The following is a 20,929-nucleotide window of genomic DNA, read 5'->3' as shown; positions in this document are numbered from 1 at the left end:
ATGGATGGCACCGGTATCGAAGTACCTAGTGTTGTCTAATTTTTGTTTAGCATTGATTCCTACAGTTAAAGCTTCTCCAAGAAAAGCTTGCATTTTTTTGATTGTTTGTTATGGTTGGGTATGAGTCATCTTTCGAAACTTCTTCAGGTAGATCAACTTTTACTCGAGATGATTTGGGTCTTTGATATGATTGTTTATTTCTGGTTTGGCTAAAGCTACATTGATTGTTTGCGTGTCCAGATTTCTTGGAGATGATGCGGAAAATTTGTGAGAACTTGAGGCCTCCGATTTGTAGTCTACAGTTTTCAAGACAGCTTGTAGGCCTATATTTTGTTCTTTGGTTTTGATAGTGTTGTTTGCTACGATATGCTATCATTGCTATGTGTGTTGTGTCTGTTCAGGATGACATGCCTTTTTCATGGCTTCTTCATGTTGTATACATTTAATCAAGTCGATGAGAGTTGTGTTTGGATTGAAGTTTTGGGTGGTCACAAAAGTGCTCCAAGATGGTGCTAGTGCACCGAATAAAAGGAGCCTTTGCAACTTCGATTCGATTTCTACTCCGAACATGAGACAATCATCTAATTTCTATTTCCATGAGTTTATAAATGCATTCATTTCCTCTTCCTCTTGCATTTTTAAAATGACTAATGAGTTTAGAGTCATGAACTGCTTCCCATCGGCAATTGGTTTGTATTCATTCTTCAGGTCGATCCACATGGCGTTTGCAATGACACAATTTTTGATCGCATTGGCTTGCTGGTCTTCCAAATTCGGCATGATTTCTAGCTTTGCTACTAGATCTTGTTCTTCCCATGTAGGGTAGTTTGGGTCTAACGTGTTGACTTGTATCTCTGTCCCCTCAGCTACTACCCACAATTTTAGTTGTTTGAAAAGGAGAGTCATTTTGCTACTCCAAACTCAATCATTTGTGTTATTCAATTTGCTAATGGTTGTTTTTATATACATGAAGTTTTCGGATGAAGATGTTGCCTGAGCCATTTGCTACGAAAGATTATTTGTTCAAGAAAAATAGGAGTGTGCAGGCCTTGGAACGGGTAAAAGGTTCTAGCCTATTCTGAGATATATTATTATTTTGTGCTGAAAGTTTTATCTACAGGTTGTTCTCTGATTTTCTCTGATTTGTTGTTGTTTCTGTGTAGAAAATTTGATCTCCAAGCTTTGATATTTCTATTGTAGAATAGGGAACCAGCTTTAATACCATGTAAAAATAACAGAGACAAAGAGAGAGAGAGAGAGAGAGAGAGAGAGAGAGAGAAAGAAAGAAAGAAAGATATATTAACGTCTTCTAAGGCCAAAATTGGCCCATGAGACAATTGGTTTACAACAAAATGAGTATTTATCTAGTCATCATAACTAAAATAAAATAAAGTAAACATAGAACTTAAGCTAAAAGAGTTCTAGTAGTGTACAATACGGGGTATACTCGATAAAGGAAGTGACTTTACACTAAGCCTAATTTTATTTCCACCCAAGCCTCTCGAAAAGAAGTGGGGGGTCAAAGGGTTTTGATGTGGGTGTGACCCGTGGTTCCAATGTAGAGAGTGCCCTAGCCATGGCTTCTAGGCTGTGTAGCTCACGTTCCCTTATTTTCATTATTGCTTCCACACCACGTCGAGTTGCTTTGAAACCTAGCACCCGAGGACGTCTTGTTCTTCTTTGGTTTTCTGCCTCATCAAGGGAAAGGCTGAGTGGTGCAGGTGTGTCGACATTCGTTGTCTCCCCATGTTCCTGAAAAACTTCATATGTTACATGTAACTTGGTGCACATCAGCAACATTATTGTCAACATTTTGTAACTTATTCTCTCCGTGTTGTTTTATCTCTAGAATGTATTTGCCTAATTTCTTTATATCTAGAGTATCTAATAGTTTGGGGAGGGTGGGAGAGGAACCAAGTATGTCTTGGTATTTTGCCCTTATCTCGGCATAGGTTGGGCACTTGCATGTAATGTGATACTCATCCTCTATCTCTATGTGACATAACCTACATATCCTTTCCTCCCTAGGGACTCCATTAGTACGGCCATTCTGAATCTCAAGTTGGTGAGATGATATTCTAAGTTGTCCAATGCCAACCCTTAGTGCATGTGGTAAGAATACATCTAGTTATTTTGGCCGCGTGATAAAACTTAACTCAGAGAAGTGCATGAAGTGTTCCTTATAGTACAACATTTTAGATGGGAGTGGCTCTCGTGGGGTGATCCATTTATACCGAGTCTAAATTTGCCATATTTCTTGGCGTATTAGTTTATTGCGGTCCTCATGAGAGATTAAAAGTGTTATCAATCATGTGGTTGTACCTAAGGGGAGGTAGGTTATTAATGTCTAGACCATTCGCAAGAAGCCAACTCACCATCATTCCATATCATGAGCTAGTATAACACAACTCATACAATGATCGAGAGGCCTTAAAGGCTTGATGAGATATTCTACCATGTGGTTGGCTATGTATCCTATGAATAAAGACAACAAGTTGGAAAAGTGCCTTTACTAACATTAGGGGTAACGTGAACTCAACCCTAATAATTTCATGTGGTACTATCGATTTGCTTCGGAATTGGCGTGATAACATCCTGGAACCCAAACCGTTGATGATACATGAGGGAGGGGGTCGCTAATGAGTCAAAGAGCCACCCTTTAGTCCATGGCTCTTGAAAGTATGCTTGGTGGCATTGTCTCTCTAGGAGTGAGAGGGATGCATGTCCTCTCGTAAGTCTATCCTTCGTTTCCTGTGTCATCGAAAATTTACCTGAGCGAGCACTGAAAGTGACACCGAGATAGATGTATGATCCAACTACCTCAACTGGGCTATGGGAGATAGTTAGGTGACACTTAGCTCTAACTTGGGCCGATGTGTGGAAGATAAGGACTTTAGTTTTCCCTAGATTCACTACCAATCCTCGTTGTGCACAAAAGTCATCTAAGGCATTAAGGTGCCTTTGTAGGTCGTGTTCAGATTTAGAGAGCAAAACTATGTCATCTGCATAGAGCAAGATACGAACCTGTGTATCCCCAAGGACTACTCCATTGCCTCCTTTACAAGCAATAAAATTTGTGATCTCATCAATGTAGATCCCAAAAAGTGTCGGTGATAGGGGGCAACCTTGTTTTACACCAATAGTGCTAGTGAAACAATTGGATAGGCCACTTGGGCATCGGACACACTCGGACACTTGTTCATATAGTGCGTAGATGGCCCAAACCATGTCATCTGGTATCCTGAAGCTTTTAAGCCTATCAAACATCCGCTCTCTAGGGACTGTGTCAAAGGCCTTGCGGAAGTCCACAAAACAACAATATAATTTCTTCTTGCAAGCCTTAGTTTGGTTCATTAAGCATCTAAGTGTGAAGATATGATCAATGGTGGAGAAGGCTCGTCTAAAGCCAGCTTGTTTAGGTCTCCATATAATCACTAAGCTCTGCTTCCATTACTGCACCATATAATTTAGCAAGGGTATGACCTATCATAATGGTCCTATATGTATTTGGGCCCATGGGGTCCCCTCCTTTATGTATGGGGGTGTTAGAGACATAGACTAATGTAAGCATTAGATAAGGATAGAATATAGATGAATAGATAGATCTAGATAGAGAGGAGAGAGAGAAAGAAGGGTGTCGATCCACCCGACCACCCCCAAGCAAAGGGATCGAGACGGACTCGAGCCTCGATCGGCGTCCCATACCACCGCCGTGGCGTCGAGTCGTACCTGGTGCTGGCGTGCTTTCTACAAGAGTTGGCCCACCACAAGACAAAGTCTCGACGTAGTCAACAAGATGATCAAATGAGGGTAGCTAGGCCTCTTATTTATAGCGATACCCAAGGCCCCTAGGCAAGTTCACACTTAGCCTAATGGGTTGTCTCAATCCCGAGGATTTAAAAGTAATCCTCCCCTTCTTTACACTCTCGTTTAACCCTCACACTTATCCACGTGTATAGAATACTACAGTAATTTCTCACCACGGGATATTATATGGTCATGCCGTAACCGGGGGCCACTGTGTTCATAGTCCACTGTGGTGGAAAACCCTCCGCAAGGGTATGATTGAAGATTAGACTTAGCAAGGGAGCTAGGCACTCTCTGAAGTTAAAATCATTGCCAGCCACAACCGGTTGTACGTGTGCGGAATAATAGTCAATCTAATGGAAAGGAAAAAACAAAATACAGAAACTGAGAATGACACAGATTTTAACGTGGAAACCTGAATTGGGAAAAACCACGTGGAGTCCACAAACTCCGAACAGAACACTATGAGAGAAAGGAATACAATCAGAGATCTCAGAGGCAACGACCTCGAGATCTTGCTTCGCCAACAGGCGGCTATGGAGCTCACACGCTTCCACTCACACTCGTTCACTCTCACAATTATGGAGGCAACAACCTTGTCAACAGTAACTTTACAACAACGCATATATCTAACATGATTGCCCTAAGTACTTATATACCTTTCGACTATTTACAAGTTTAGCCTTCCGTGTTGGCTATCTCCACGATTTCCGGATTCGGCCTCGGCCGTTGCTCATCAACACGGTTCTTCTCACTTCCGATCCGGAGTGACATGTTTCCTAACACTCTCTCGCATATATAATGTGTTATGGTCGCAATGTTGTGTGGTCCATGGACTTCCTATGTTGTAATTTCTTTATGACCTTTGCGACCCTAGAGGTCATGAAAAGTGTCCCCGTGGTAGGTCGGGGTGTGGAAGGCATTGGAATGGGTGGTTGGTTTGGGATTTGGTAATGTCTCTCTGTATATCTGTGCTAGGTTTTGGGAACTTCGATGGGTGTTTGTGGTCTTGGCTCCCGTAGTCTCTTCCATGCCGTGCCGCAATCGTTACTCATGAGCATATGGTAGAGTTCCCAATATTGGGATGCTTCCCATGCTCGTCTCTTACAATGTGTCATCTTGCGCATTTCTTTGCGAGCTTGTGTCGAGGTAATATTACCATTGAGTTGTGATACTGTAAGTTGTCTATGTAGGTCCCTGTAATCCTCATCATACCATTTATTTTGAGGCATAGATCCTGATCTACCTTGATTTGAGTGTTTTGTATATGGAAAACTGCTAGTTGCTGCGGAGTGAAGGATGTGTGTGAGTTTCGTACTAAGGCTTTCCAAAGGTAGGGAGGGATCAAGGGAGGAGAGATGGGCCTGAACATGTTGAGAGTATATGTCAAAGAGCTCATGTGTGAAATGTATTGTGGTGTGATGACGTGGTTGACTAGAGTTGGTGACCTTAGAGATATCACATTTTAGCTCGAAGTATAAGAAACCATGGTCTGCGCCAATAGGGCATGGAGCCACCCGGAAGGAGTTAATCATGTGGGTAGCTTCAGGGCGTCCTATTAGATAATGAATTGTGCTTTCCCGTCCTCCATGTGGGAAACATGTGAGCTCTTCCGAGCCCGGCCACTTGACTAAACCATTATATATGACCATCCGGTGCCGACTGCCAAGTTCGAGCAGATGATGGCCAAAGCTTGTGGCGTCTGCACCTTGAGCCTTTGATCTACGTGTGGTGCCTATGTCTAAAGGATCGACATTTACCATTTCTAGGTTTCTATTCATCTGAAATACTGTGCATTGTCAGGATTGGGTTCTCGCATTGAAGTCTCCTACAAGGAATACTTCTCCTTGGGAAGAATATCGGATTATGTCATCCGATAGAGGTTCATATGGGGAAGGCCCATGTGGCATTCCTTCATTGACTAATCTCGCCAAGCCAACAATATTATAATGGGATCCTTTTGGGGGAAAGTAACAAATGGCAAAAAATATTGCCTGGTCCTTGCTTGTGGAGACTTTCACCCACATAAAACGACCTTCTGGGTCTTGTTTTAATTCTAAAATTGATTCTTTTCTCTACTAATCTATAGAGAGGCGTGCATGTCTCTGTCAAGAATAGTACTAAAACAGAGAGAGAATTAGTACTGGAGAAGGGAAGTACTATTAGTACTAAGAGGACTGGACTACGTAAGACTCCTAAGGAAGGAAGAGAGAAAAGGAGAGAGAGAGAGAGAGAGAGAGAGAGAGAGAGAGAGAGAGAGAGAGAGATAGCGAGGACGAGAGAGAGACAGATGAGGATAACAAATGATATATTATATGAAGCGTAAGTACAAAATAGCTATGAGGCTTAAGACTGGCGTTGAACCAATTTGGTTTGAAATAATGCCTTGTGCCTCCTTTTATAGTGCTCTCAGGAGTAGTCTGGAAGCTTCTAGAATGTTCTAGAGAAATCTAGAATATACATTACTTTTCTAAAGCAAAACTTAAATGAAAATAATATCTTATGTATTACAATAGATAGTGTAATGGTCAAGAGTTTGACCCATATAACATAAGGTCATGGGTTTGAGTCTTGCCATATCATGACACTATACCCCCCTTAAGACGACGAGTGTAACGAATCGGCATTGATTGAGGACCGGGTTTGTTCGGATACCGTCGGTGGAATTTCCACCAAGAAGATCTTGAGCGTTGACGACCTATAGTCGAGCCAATTGACCAAATAATAAATTTTGTTGTGAACGAACTTCGAGTCGAGAACAACAACAACTTCATACTCCGGGCCGGCGTCCAACTCAAGCGGGGGCGGCGGTGGTGTAACACGATCGGGAATAGTGTTGGGCTTATAAGGTTCAAGAAGAGAACTATGGAAGACCAGATGTATCTGAAGGTGCAAAGGAATAGTGTTGGGCTTATAAGGTTCAAGAAGAGAACTATGGAAGACCGGATGTATCTAAAGGTGCGGAGGAAGATCAAGGTGGAACGTGACATCATTAATCGTACCGGTAATATGGAAAGGACCGAGTCATCGATAGTCCAATTTGTCGCACAATTGAGTAGTCTTGATGTGACGACGTAAGAGCCATACTCGATCTCCTATGGCAAAAGAGGAGGGAAGCCGATCATGATCCACATAAGTCTTCTATGTGTGTTGAGCATGGCGAAGATGAGTAGATAGATCCGTCTGAATCTTGCGTAGCCTCTCCAAATGATCCTCAGCACGAGGATTGGTAGGCAGCTCCGGGGTTTCGATCACAGACCATCGAGGATGAAAACCGGTATAAGCATAAAATGGGGAGACCCGATTCGAGGAGTGAATAGCGTTATTATAAGCAAACTCCACAAAGGGGAGAATATCAACCCAATCACCCTGTTGGTAACTTAGAAAACACCGGAGGTATTGTTCCAACGTTTGATTTGTTCGTTCCACCTGCCCATCGGTCTGGGGATGGTAGTCGGAGGAGAGGTTGCAAGAGACCTTGAGCATCTTAAAGAGATGCTTCCAAAATTTGGACACAAATTGAGGTCCTCAGTCACTGATGATACTGTCTGGGAGGCCATGATGCCGACATACCTCACGCATGACAAGGGCGGCGGTTTCTTCACTTTTGATGGCCTTAGTACAAGGCACAAAATGTGCCATCTTAGTATATCGATTGACGACGGCTAAGATAGCATTGAAACCCTTTGAGACTGGAAAGTCTGTGATAAAATCAAGACAAATGGACTACCACGGCTTACTTGGAATTGGTAAGGATTCCAACAAGCCATATGGATGATGTCGTGGCATCTTTGCTCGGCAACAAGCATCACAGGTCCGAACGTAGTCGTCGACAAAACGTCGCATATGGGGCCACCAAAAATATCGTTGAACTAGATCCAACGTCTTAGTACTAGCGAAATGTCCCGTTGTATGGGTGTCGTGACAATTTTGGATGATTTGAAGGCGACAAGAGCAATCGGGAACATATACGAGTTTTTTAAAGAATAACAAACCATCATGATATTCGAATTGTCGGTAGTCCATACCTGGTTGTTGAGACTGGGAACAGGATGCCCGAGAGGTATCAATTTGTGCTAGAATGGCTTGAGCAAAATTGTTCGTCTTCAAGTTGGCACGTATGGCATCGATAATCCGGTAATCCAGTGGAGTGAAAAATCCTTGTTGTGTGCAAATGTGTTGGTCCCAAGATTACCTACTTTTGATTATCAAATGTTGCATCACCAAGGCAAGGTGCAAGATATGAACGTCGCGATAGTGCATCTGCTTTTCCTTGCTACTTCCCTGGCCAATATGTGATTTTGAAGTCAAAACGCGTGAGGAATTGGGCCCACAGAGCTTGCCGTCGATTTAGTACACTAGCGTTCTGGAAATAAGCAAGATTTTTATGATCACTAAAGACGAAGTTCCCTCTATGAAGTGCCGCCATTGCACAAATGAATCCATGATGGCTAATAACTCATTGTCATGTATCTCGTAGTTTATTTCCATGGCATCAAATTTGCGCGAATGGAAAGCCATAGGATGTAACTTTTCTTTATCTCCTTGTTGTGAAAGGATGCTACCGAGGGCGAAATCTGATGCATCAGCCTCCATGATGAATGGTTTGTTTGTATCCACATGAGCCAGAATAGGAGCTGATGTAAAGGCTTTCTTAAGATGCATAAAAGCCATGTCTCCTTCATTGGACCAAAGAAATGTTTGTCCCTTCTTGGTAAGTTGTGTGAGAGGCAAAATAATCTTTGATTAGTCTTGTATAAACTTGCGGTAGAAGTTAGCAAAGCCTAGGAAACATTGTACATCTCATAACAAACGTGGAGTTTGCCACTGTAGCACAGTTTTGACTTTAGTTGGATCCATGGAGATGCCCTTTGAGGAGATGACGTAGCCTAGAAATTCCACTTGCTTGCAGTCAAAGCTTCATTTTTCCAATTTGGCATAAAGACCATTCTCTCGGAGTCGTTCTAGTATTAATAGTACATGAGAATCATGCTCTTCCTGGGTCTTCGAATAAATCAATAGATCATCCAAATAGATGATCAAACAGATATCCAAGAGGTCTCTGAATATATCATTTGCCATGTCTTGGAAGACTGCAGGTGCATTGGTTAGACCGAATGGCATAACGGTATACTCGAAGTGCCCATATCAGGTGCGAAAAGCGGTCTTCCATTCGTCTCCCGGTCGGATCCACATGAGGTTATACGCTCCTCATTGATCGATTTTTGTAAAAAACTTGGCACCATTTACTCGCTCTAAAAGACTTGATATAAGGGGAAATGCATACCTATTCCTGATGGTGACCTTATTCAAGCCGCAGTGTCGCGAAGATGTGCGTGTGTGCGTGCTTCGCTTGAGCGGGACCACCGAGGTCTCGGACCAGGGAGGACGTTCGCGAAATTGTCGAAAAGATGATGATGTGAATGTAGGAGTCGAGGAAACTAATGTCACACTTGAGAAAAACAAATACTTTTAGACTCAAGAAGAAGATAGATTTCAAGAAGAATATTAAGAAGAATATTATATTGATGGTGATGATAATGATATTATATATTGAGCCCCCCATACTCAAGCCCAACTAAAGGCTTTTATAGGTCTCTCCATGCTTGTGACATGCACAAAACCATCGGCTAAAACCATGGTTTTGTGCCCACGGTTTTGCTTGTGACATGTACCATGGACTTAAAACCATGGTTTTGTGTACACGGTTTTGTCTTTTTGCTACCTATGGAATATTGTATATGAGAAGAAAATAAACAAAGTCTAAAGCATGAAGTAGTAGCTTTAGTGGTATGATAATTTCCTCTTATCTTAGACGTGCAAGGTTCAAATCTTACTTGCAACCCTCAATATGCATTGAATGCCATCATGTCCTAGGTTTGTTTATTATTATTTTTTCATTTTTACAAGTATTTGTGTAATGTGCATGTAACCTCAATTTTTCACTTTTTCTCGCATTAAACACGCCACATCACGACATCCACCCCCACCAAACCGCACATCCTCCGGCATGTGCCAAGAAGGAAAAGAGTGATGTGGTGGGGCCAAAGGTTGTCAACCTTAGATTTGCTCCTTTCTTGTGCCTTGCCCACACTCTCTTTGTCCCTCCATTTTGAGCTCATCCATTCCTTCCAACTGAACCATTGTCGCCATCCGATCCACCATATCGTTCGCTCGCACTTCCCAATGCTATGACCGGTTGTCATGGCCCCCTTCGCCCCTCCTAACCATAACCTTTCACAATTCATGTATGTGCCACCTTCATCCCGTCTATCTCCTTGGTCAAGAAACTTCGATCCTTCATTCTTTCTCGTCCCCTGCTTGCCTTCACAATACCTCATTCGAATGTTGATGTTGACTACCCAACGTAGTTCCTTCAAGAGCATGCTCATCTCGGGGTCTCTAAGAGACCATATTGCATGCCTCTCTTTTATCCATTTGTTGTGGTAAACTCTCACGTTTGAGTTGACCATCATATCTTTGATCTTGATGCTAGTGTCCTCCCTCATGTTAGAAGACATGATCACTTTCCGAGGTACACCTTTCAAATCCTCTTGGCTTGCTTGGCCCTCATTGTCCATTGTCACACTTTCTTTGGCCTCTTTGTTGTGCACGTCTGCTTTCGTTGTTGTGCTTCGTTTGGACTCTTCATCGCACACACCGACTTCATTCTTCGCTTCCTCGTAGCCACCTTCCATCTCTTCGGTGTCATGTTGGCTCTCGGATGCAACTGCCGAAGTCTCTAGAACAAGTGTGGAGGAATCCTCTCCATGGTCCTTGCCCGTTCTTGCCATCTTCGGGACGACGTCATTGTCTGTGGCTATGTTCCCATCATGTGCATCAGCTCCGATCTTCGCTTCCTCGCCATCACCTTCCATTTCTTGGGTCTCACGTTGATTCTCAGATGCAATTGCCCAAGTCTCTAGAACAAGTGTGGAGGATTCCATACGCCTTTGGTCGATCACCTTTGCCATGTTGTCCATAGCCACCTCCTTGATATCGTTTTTCATGGCTACCTTCTTAATCATGTGGGCCTCACACTCTTTATCTCCCTTGATCATGCAAGCTTTTCTCATGCTTGCACCTTCATCACTCGAGGTTTCAGACACGATGCATGTTCCGAAACAATTGTCCTCACTTGAAGTGGCGTTTGCCGTCCTCGATTCATTGGTTTCATCCTTCTCTATTGTTTCTTTCCAAGATGAGAAGATGATTTTTTTTGCATTTTCTCCTATGATACTGCCGTACTGAACTTGAGGCTTCAAATCCACCACTTCCTTAATCTACATTTGTGAAGAGGTCTCTTCTTCCTCAACCATCGTTCACCTCAGTTTTTGTCCCTTTTATAGTTTCTCTTTAGCCTCAACTTGCGCCTTTAAGTTCTCGAATGCCTCTCTCATAAAGACTTCTATGTCGAGCATCGTCGAACCTTCCCTCTTTGAGCTTGCTTCCTTTGGTGGTGGCATGTTGTTGCATGTTGTCATCCTATCGTCCCTCATCGGCTGTGACATTGTCGACAATATTCCTATCCTCCTCTTGTCATGTCGTTGGCATACCATTTTCAATTCGGCCCAATTTTCAGTGAGGCCGTTCACACCATTGTCGTCCTTGAGTTGGACTCCAATGGGCGTCCTTTTCTTCCAATCAATCGACTTGACAAACATTAAGACTTCCCTCGCCCCCACCAATCCTTTTTTCCGTTCCGAGAGTTGAGTGAACCGACACTCAAACTCAATGAATGCATGCATAACACTCTGGTGGGTCTTCCTTGATGACACCCATTGGTCAAACTTGTATAGACTTCGTCCCTTCGGCTCTTCATCATCATATGCCTCTCGTAAAGCTTCTTCGAGGGACACCCACAAATTGTGAGCTTTTTGAAGCTCTTTCATATCTTTGTAGATTGGTTCGGCCACCACTTGACAAAAGTACTCTAGCCTCATTGCTTCATTCACATATCTTGAATCCATTTCGGCATTGTAGGCCTCTAGAAAATTTTGGACTTTGCCTCCATTGAAACAGCTAACTCGCTCGACCATGCTTTCGATGGCTTGTTGGGCTGCATCTCGTCTTTTCCCTTCTCTTGAAAATTCCATTATCATCTTTGACATTGCCTCCATGAGATATTCCTCGTCCATCTTCATCCTCCCCTGCCGCTCTTCACGTTGGGTTCACCAAAAGATGTCGCGAAGATGTGCGTGCGTGCGTGCTTTGCTTGAGCGGGACCACCGGGGTCTCGGACCAAGGAGGAAGTTCGCGAAATTGTCGAAAAGATGACAATGTGTATGTAGGAGTCGAGGAAACTAATGTCACACTTGAGAAAAAAAAAATTAGACTCAAGAAGAAGATAGATTTCCAGAAGAATATTAAGAAGAAGATTATATTGATGGTGATGAAAATGATATTATATATTGAGCCCCCCATACTCAAGCCCAACTAGAGGATTTTATAGGTCTCTCCATGCTTGTGACATGCACAAAACCATCGGCTAAAACCATGGTTTTGTGCACACGGTTTTGCTTGTGACATGCACAAAACCATGGACTTAAAACCATGGTTTTGTGTACACGGTTTTGTTTGTTTGCTACCTATGGAATATTGAATATGAGAAGAAAAGAAACAAAATCTAAAGCATGAAGTAGTAGCTTTAGTGGTATGATAATTGCCTCTTATCTTAGACGTGCAAGGTTCAAATCTTACTTGCAACCCTCAATATGCATTGAATGCCAACATGTCCTAGGTTTGTTTATTATTATTTTCATTTTTACAAGTATTTGTGTAATGTGCATGTATCCTCAATTTTTCACTTTTTCTCGCATTAAACACGCCACATCACGACAGTGGTAATCAACGATGAGACGAAGTGATCTATCTTTCTTCTTGACAAAGAAAATGGGTGCACCGGCCGGAGATTTCGAGTGACGAATAAACCCGCTTGCCTAATTCTCTTCTATGTAGGCTCAAAGAACTTCTAACTCAGTTGGTGACAAGTTGTAAATTGGTCCCCATGGTGGCTCTGTTCCTAGTTGTAAATTGTAGGGACAATCGTAGAGACGATGATGAGAAAGAGTATTGGCTTTTACCTTGTCAAATACATCGGCATAAGGATGATATTTCACCGGAAGTTGAACTAAGGATTCCTTCTTAGTATTGCTGGAAGGATGTACTGATATTGCAAATAGAAACATTGCGTCCTTGCGTCCTTCTTCGCATAATTGATGGAGTGAAATGGTTGGAACTCGATGACTAGATTCTCGGGGTTGTCGATACCGGACTTCTCTTGTTCTCCAATCTATGTCTGGATTATGTAATTCAAACCAAGGTAATCCCAGGACAATGGGATGCACTAGACTACTAATTATATTAAATGATACCACACACACAAAACTACCTAGGACAACCTGAATGGGTTCTGACTCTTCTATAATATTCTCGGAAGCAATTGGACGACCATCAATGACTACTACAGATGCGGGGCAAGGAAGTTTTCTTGAGGATATCTAAGAAGCTTGGGCAAAATCCGATCCATGAAACAGGAATTGGCTCCAGAATCTAAAAGTGCTAAGACGTGTACTGTTGGGGTACTTTTAGTACTAACCATGACTTGGGCTAAGAACACATTGCTAACTTGCTTAGAGGGAATGGAACCACTAATGGGTTGCACAGATCTAGGGTTGTCCAACCAAACAACTCCTATTTTGGCTGGACTTAGTTGTTTAACTCTTCTTCTAATTGACGAAGGATTTCAAATTTGTTTGAGATTCCTAGGCTATCAGTACTATTAATACTATCAAACACTCCTAAGGGAATTGACTCGGGTTTAGTACAAGCTACGATTTGATTTACCTGTCTTCTTGGCCTATGGGGACAGTTGATTGCGATATGCCCTGGTCCACCGCAATAAAGACATAATCGATTTGCACATCATCGTTGCTTTTCTTCTTCCGATAACGGGCCACGTTGACGCATGGTGTCAATCTCCATCGGTGTCGGAGTATTTGCCTGAGATACATCTTGTGCAAATGGTTTAGCTGCGATTGAGGTGCATGTGGGCTCCGGCCTAGAGCGTGGTATTTGTAGTAGACGTTCTGAACGTCGTTCGAAAAGGCAGTTACCGCATTGGACTGCTCGACTAATTGCCTCTGTAAGAGACTTTGGTTCTTCGAGGAAGGGTAAAAGTAAATGTTTGACATCGTTTCGTAGGCCGTAGCAAAACTGCTCCATTAGTGCCTGATCATCCCAGGGAATATCTGAGGCGAGTAGACGGAAATCTGCCGCGTAGACAGAGGCTGGACGATCGCCTTGACGCAATCGTCGGATTTTGTTGATCGTCGTCATGATGTTGTCGGTATCTCCAAAGCAGGCTTTACACTCACTAATAAAGTCTTCAAAGTTATTAAGCAAGGGCGATTGTTTTTCTAGAAGCGGAGCGAACCATGCCAAGGTTGAGCCGCTAAGCAACGTGCCTATTAGGTCTACTTGGGATGCATCAGTGGGGTATCGGGAAGGATGCATTTGAATGACTAAGCGTACCTGATTAAGGAATCCTCTGAATATAACATAAGGTCAAGAGCTCGACGCATATAACATAAGGTCATGGGTTTGAGTCTTGCCATATCATGATGATCTCTTTATAGGACAAGTATGCCCTTTAATTGTTTAGTTGTAACTGTTCGTGGTATGACTCTTCATATCATACTTTTATTCTTACAATTTATTTATTTTATAATATTATTTTCGTTATATTTTCCAACTATGTGTGTGTTGTATGTAAGGGATACAGAATACTGACTAGTTCCCATCCTTTGATCACTTGGTTTTCCTATCTGATTGATGTAAGGTCCGTGTATTCATGAAATATATCTACTTCATAAATTAGTGAAATCTATTTTTGAATTCATTTGTTGAATTCCCTTTTCTCTTGTGATTGATCTGTGTAATGTAAAGGATTCGAAATTTTGGTTCCCTTTGAATATCATCTGGTGCAACGTATGTCTCTTCAAGGTTAAATGCTTTCAATTGGCAATTAAAAAGAATGGGATTACCCTCAAAAGTATCTCCAGGTTGCTGCTATAATCTCAAATTAAAGTTTATAATGAATTCTCGTAGTTCTTGTCTGAGGCGAAGGAGTTGGGAGTTGATGGAATGAAATCTCATGGTTTCTAATTGATTGATGTGAATGAGTTGATGGAATGAAATCTCTCAGTTTCTGATTGATTGATGTGAAGGAGTTGATGTAATGAAATCTCGCGGTTCCTGATTGGATTTTAAGAAGCCTTTGGATCAATGTAGGTTTTGTTAATGATTCTAATTGCTCTCTGTTTGTCCCAATATCATCTCGCAGTAACCATCTTTCATGATTATTCATGCTATATAGAGACTTGCTATATAGTATCAAAATGCTAGTTTCATTTCTTCTCCATAAATCAACTAAGGCTTGAAATAAAAAGTGTATATATTGTTAGTTGATTACATTACTTTCACCAAGCTTATTGATTGTTGTTTCTTGTTGAGATATGCTTTCCTTTCCTGAACAACTTATATATACTAATAAAGTATTGGAATTCTACACTATGAAGTTGTATTTCTATGTCATGAAAGTGTATTGGTTTTGGTGGTTGTCTACATGTATAACTGAAATAAGTAGGTCTTCTTGTCATGGTGAGGAAAATATTACTATATTACGGTGTTTTAAGTGGTCAAAATGGTCTATACGAACAAACAAAAGATTGTAGCAATTATGTCACGAACAAGTAGACGAGGCTCAATACTAAGAGAGTGAGAGAGAGATCATAGACAAAATAATAAGAAAGAGAAAGAGAGAGAAAGTAGTCAAGAGAGCAAGAACTGAATTATGATTCCATAACTGGTGTTGAATCCCCTGAAAGGGACCAAGGAGGTTACAAGTATTTATATTGTGAGTTGAAGTACATGCATTAGAATATTCTTGAAAATATTTTGGAGAATATTCCAGAACCCTCTAGAACCTTCTAGTTCTAGAACTTTCTAAACTCTCCTAGAACATGAATAGATAATATATGAAGATGCACATTACACGATTATGTACTTGGATGCGTTGGTTACAATATAACACTTGACTATAATACGAGAGTTCAAATCTTGACATAATTGTTGTCATGTCTGTTAGGAAACAGGTCCCTCCGGATGGGAAGTGAGAAGAACAGTACTGATGAGCAAACCGGATGTAGTGTACCCGGCTACGGAAGACCCGGTGAGAACCGGATGATGAAGACCCGATGAGAACCGGATGAGGAGTACCCGGCTACGGATGACCCGGTGAGAACCGGATGACGAGTACCCAGCAAGCGTCGGATGATGCAGGCCCGGTGAGAAGTGCTCACCGGATGAAGGGACAAATTTGTAAATATGTTTTTGAGAGTCCATCGAGGCTATATTTGTAAATAGCCGAAAAGTCATATTAGTATAAATATGACTTAGGGAAAACATATGTGTAGGTTGTTGTTATTCTTGTTTGAATAGATCAGAGCGTGCAACTGTGTACAAAGACAATGAGAGAGAGGAAGAGGTCGTTGCCTCTGTTGTAACTGCCACCTGCGAGCAAGTGAGCGGTTGTGACCCCGACCGGAACTGGGAAAGTGAGCGATCGAAAGCACTCCTCACCAAAACCATGATGCAAAATGTTGACAAGTAGTGTTGATAACAACGATGGTTGGGTGAAGAGGTGCTGAAAATGATGATGTCGAAAACAAGGATGTTGATGATGGTAACTTCGGAAGCAAGGACAGTGATGATGGTAACTCTAGAAGCAAAGGTGATGACGAAGACAGGTGGAACACGAACATGAGTGAGAGACCATGTGTGCTCCTCAGCGAAGACAGGAACACCAACGGACGTGAGCGACCGTGTGCGGTCCTCACCAAGAACTGGAACACCAATGGACGTGAGCAAACATGTGCAATCCTCACCGGAGACATGAACACCAACGGACGTGAGCGACCATGTGCGGTTCTCACCGGGAACTAGAACACCAACGGGCATGAGCGACCATGTACGGGCCTCACCGGAGACACGAACACCAACAGAAATGAGCGACCATATGTGGTCCTCGCCGGGAACTGGAACACCAACGAGCATGAGCGACCATGTGCGGTCCTCACCAGGAACTGGAACACCAACAAGCATGAGAGACCATGTACAGTCCTCACCGGAGACGCGAACACCAACGGGCGTGAGTGACCATGTGTGGTTCTCACCGAGAACTAGAACACCAACGAGCGTGAGTGACCCTGTACGGTCCTCGTCGAAGACACGAACACCAACGGACGTGAGCGACCATGTGCGGTCCTCACAAGGACACGAACACCAATAGGCGTGAGTGACCCTCTACGGTCCTCATTCAATGGGCATGAGCAACCATGTGTGGTCCTCATCGGGAATCGAACACTTGACATCGATGAAGGCTAGGCAAAGCAGTCTTGATGACGACACCAAGAGGTGTTGAAGATGATGATGTCGAAGACGAAGCAATGAAGACAATGATGTTGAGAGGATGATGATGAGATAGATATGTGAAGGATGAGAAGAAACTAAAAAATAGAGATGATGATGAGGAGAAACTAAAAGACAGAGACAACGATGAGAAGGAACTAGGAGATAGAGATGGCGAGGAAGATAGGAAACGAAGGGATGTTGATGACGGTAACTCTGGAAGCAAGGACGACAACGATGGTAACTATAGAAGCAAGGGTGATGACGAAGATGGGCAATGCTTCTCGTTGGAAGGGATTCAAACTGTCACGGACAAGTAGACGAGGCTCAATACTAAGACAGTGAGAGAGACATCATAGACAAGATAATAAGAAAGAGAGAGAGAGAGAGAGAGAGAGAGAAAGTAGTCAAGAGAACAAGAACTAAATTATGATTCTGTAACTAGTGTTGAATCCCCTGAAAGGAACCAAGGAGGTTACAAGTATTTATATTGTGAGTTGAAGTACATGCATTAGAATATTCTTGAGAAAATTCCAAAACCCTCTAGACCCTCCTAGTTCTAGAACTTTCTAAAAACTCCTAGAACATGAGTAGATAATCTATGAAGATATACATCACACAATTATGTACTTGGATGTGTTGATTACAATATTACACTTGACTATAATACAAGAGGTCAAGAGGTCAAGAGTTCCAATCTTGACATAATTGTTGTCGTGTTTGTGTTGTGACAAATTAAGTAGATTTCAAATGTTGATAATCTGGCAGTTGCTATTTGAGCAATTATTGTTCAATACATGACCTTTTTCTATTGGGAGCAATTTCAACAATTTTGAAATGATATGAAGATATATGTTGGGATCAAAATTTCATTTGTATATTATGTAGTTTTGTTGAGAATCGTTATCGTCATTGCATTATGTCTTAAATCTGGGTGAAACCACTCACACTATGAATCAAAATGAGCAGATTTTTGAATTAAAAAAGCTCACACTATGAATCAAAACTTGCATATTCCTGAATCAAAAACAAACTTATACAGTATGAATAGAAAACTATAGATATCTGAAACAAAAACACTCACACTATGAATAAAAAACACTCACAGTTTGAATCAAAATAAGCAGATTTCTCAATTAAAAACACTCACACAATGAATCAAAACCTGCGGATTTCTAAATCAAAAACAAATTTATACACTATGAATTAAAAACTACAGATATCTTAAACAAAAACACTCACACTATGAAACAAAAGCACTAGATATCCAAATAAAAAGCGCTCATACTCTGAATCAAAATGAGCAGATTTCTAGTGTGCATAAACACTATAGTCGATAAAAAACGCATGAGGTTAGAAAAGCATGTTAGAGAAAGCATATAGTCTATAGATAGAGAAAGCATGGAGTTCATAATTAGAGAAAAAACATGGATTGCTAAGACTCTCTCATCACTATATAAGGATGGGGAGCACAATGTAATAGGAGTGTGAAAACTTTGGAAATTGGATATATTTCTAAAAACACTAATTAATAAATTATATTTGTGGGATTCACGAAATAAACTATACTCATGGGATTCACAAGGTTTCTATATCTGTCTCTTTCAATCCAAATTCATATTCTTATCTAAATATTTAAAAAAATCTAATACAATACACTCATGGGATTCACAAGGTTCCATATCTCTTTCTTATAATCTACTCAGAACTAGATTTGCCTCAAATTCTTCTTCCTCCTAGTCTAAAACCTTAGTGGTTCTCACCCAACTCACGCAACGATCTGGTGTCGAAAGGCACGACACAAGTTGGTGAACCCGACGTGAAAGCGGGTGTCATGGAGATGAAGAATCAACAAGAGGCCAAGCGGATATTGCAGGAACAACGGGCGATGTCGGATGTCGCAACGATCGTAGAACAACTCTGGCAACGGAATGGTCAATTCGATGGGAAGGATGTCTCACATTATCTTCGAGACTTCAAGGTAGAGATGTTGTGTTGCGGAATATCAGAAGGATTACAAGCGGCATGAAGAAGGTCCTAGAGGATGAAATGGAGGTAAAAATCAATTATGCGACAACCTCAAGAATACGTATGGGTGAGATATCTAAAGTGAAGGCATCTTTTTGGCCAAAAATGCTAGAAATCTCCGAGAAAACCGACTCTAATATAATCCGAAGCATTGTAGAAGGCATCCGGAAAGCTACAGGATGGGAGAGCCCCATAGAGAAGAATAGCATATACACCCTATGCCAATTACAGGATGTGTATGTAGTTCGGAGCCTGTGGGGTCTCGTGGTTTTTCCCTATTAGGGTTTTCCACGTAAACATTCTGTGTACTCTCTATTGTTTATGTGTGTTCGAGTATTTATCGCTATTGCCATTTTTGTGTTTTCATTCTCATTGAACTGATTCAAGACTCGGTTGTGGCCGAGCTATATTCCACGCTATTCTCTTCAAACTGGTATCAGTGCAAACAACACAGGAAATGGAAGAATCGTTCGGCAGCATGTTCAAGCTCACCGGCTCCAATACTCAATGTGGAAGTCGAAGATGAGGGATATGCTGGTGGTTAAAGATCTTTGGTTGTCAGTTCAGTTCAGGGACCAGAGACCGGATAAGATCGACGCCACAATGTGGGAGGTGATGCACATGAAGACGAGGACATACATCCGGTGCTTCATCGACATGAGCCTGTACAACAACATCAATTAAGAAAGTAAGGCTCATGAACTCTACGAGAAGATCGGCATCATATTCCAGAACAAGAATGTCGTTAATCGGGTTTTGGTATTCTGGAAGCTATTGAGGCTTCGGTACTAGGACGGCTCCAGTATGGCGGAGCACATGAATGCCTTCTAGGGGCTAATACACCAAGCAACCTCGTTGGAAGTAGCTCTCACCGATGACGTACTCGCATTACTCCTACTCAATTCCCTCCCGTATAGCTGGGAGACGTTAGTTGTAACGTTCGGCAATGCCAGGCCGGAAGGAAAATAGTTGTCCCTAGCAAGGGTAAAGTCAAGCTTGCTAGATGAAGAAGCTCGCCGGAAGGACCGGGAGTCCGGAACCGATCCGAAGGATTTGGTTACGAAAGATGACCACAATGTCGAATACAAGTGTATAATGGACGTATTCACACTATCCCTTTGTATAGCTCAAGTTTGGGCCATTTGTGTAATTAGCATAAATGGTAGTTGCCCTAAGTTTGTCACTATATAAAGTGACCTAGTAACCTTTTTGTAAGGTTGGTTGTATTATTGTTTCTATTGAATAGAAAGAGTCTTTTGTGCCTCCTCTCTCTCTCTCTCTCTCTATCTTCTGTGCACGATCTTGGAAACTGTCATACGTAGGTACTCAACCCCAATCGAATGCTACTTGATCTTCCGCATTGACGGCCTTGTCTTCAACATTTGGTATCAGAGCAAGGTCCCTCAACCCGCTGTCGGCCGTCGTCTCAGCCTGCACAGCATTCAGTTCTTCGCTTCATCACAGCCTGCACAGTATTCGGCCTTTCGCTTCATCCTAGTCTGCAAAGCATTCGGTTTCTTGCGTCATTCGAAGAAACAGAGAAGAAAGTAGGCAAACACAAGCTTGAATCTCGCTGCGTTAGATCATCACTCGGAGTAAGCCAGTCGACTGTACTCTACTTCCT

This window comes from Azolla caroliniana, unplaced genomic scaffold (genome assembly GCF_043228905.1).
Source record: "Azolla caroliniana isolate FFs.n. ecotype wild unplaced genomic scaffold, voAzoCaro1.0.p SCAF_8, whole genome shotgun sequence".
NCBI lineage: Eukaryota > Viridiplantae > Streptophyta > Polypodiopsida > Salviniales > Salviniaceae > Azolla > Azolla caroliniana.
This window is presented reverse-complemented; position numbering follows the sequence as displayed.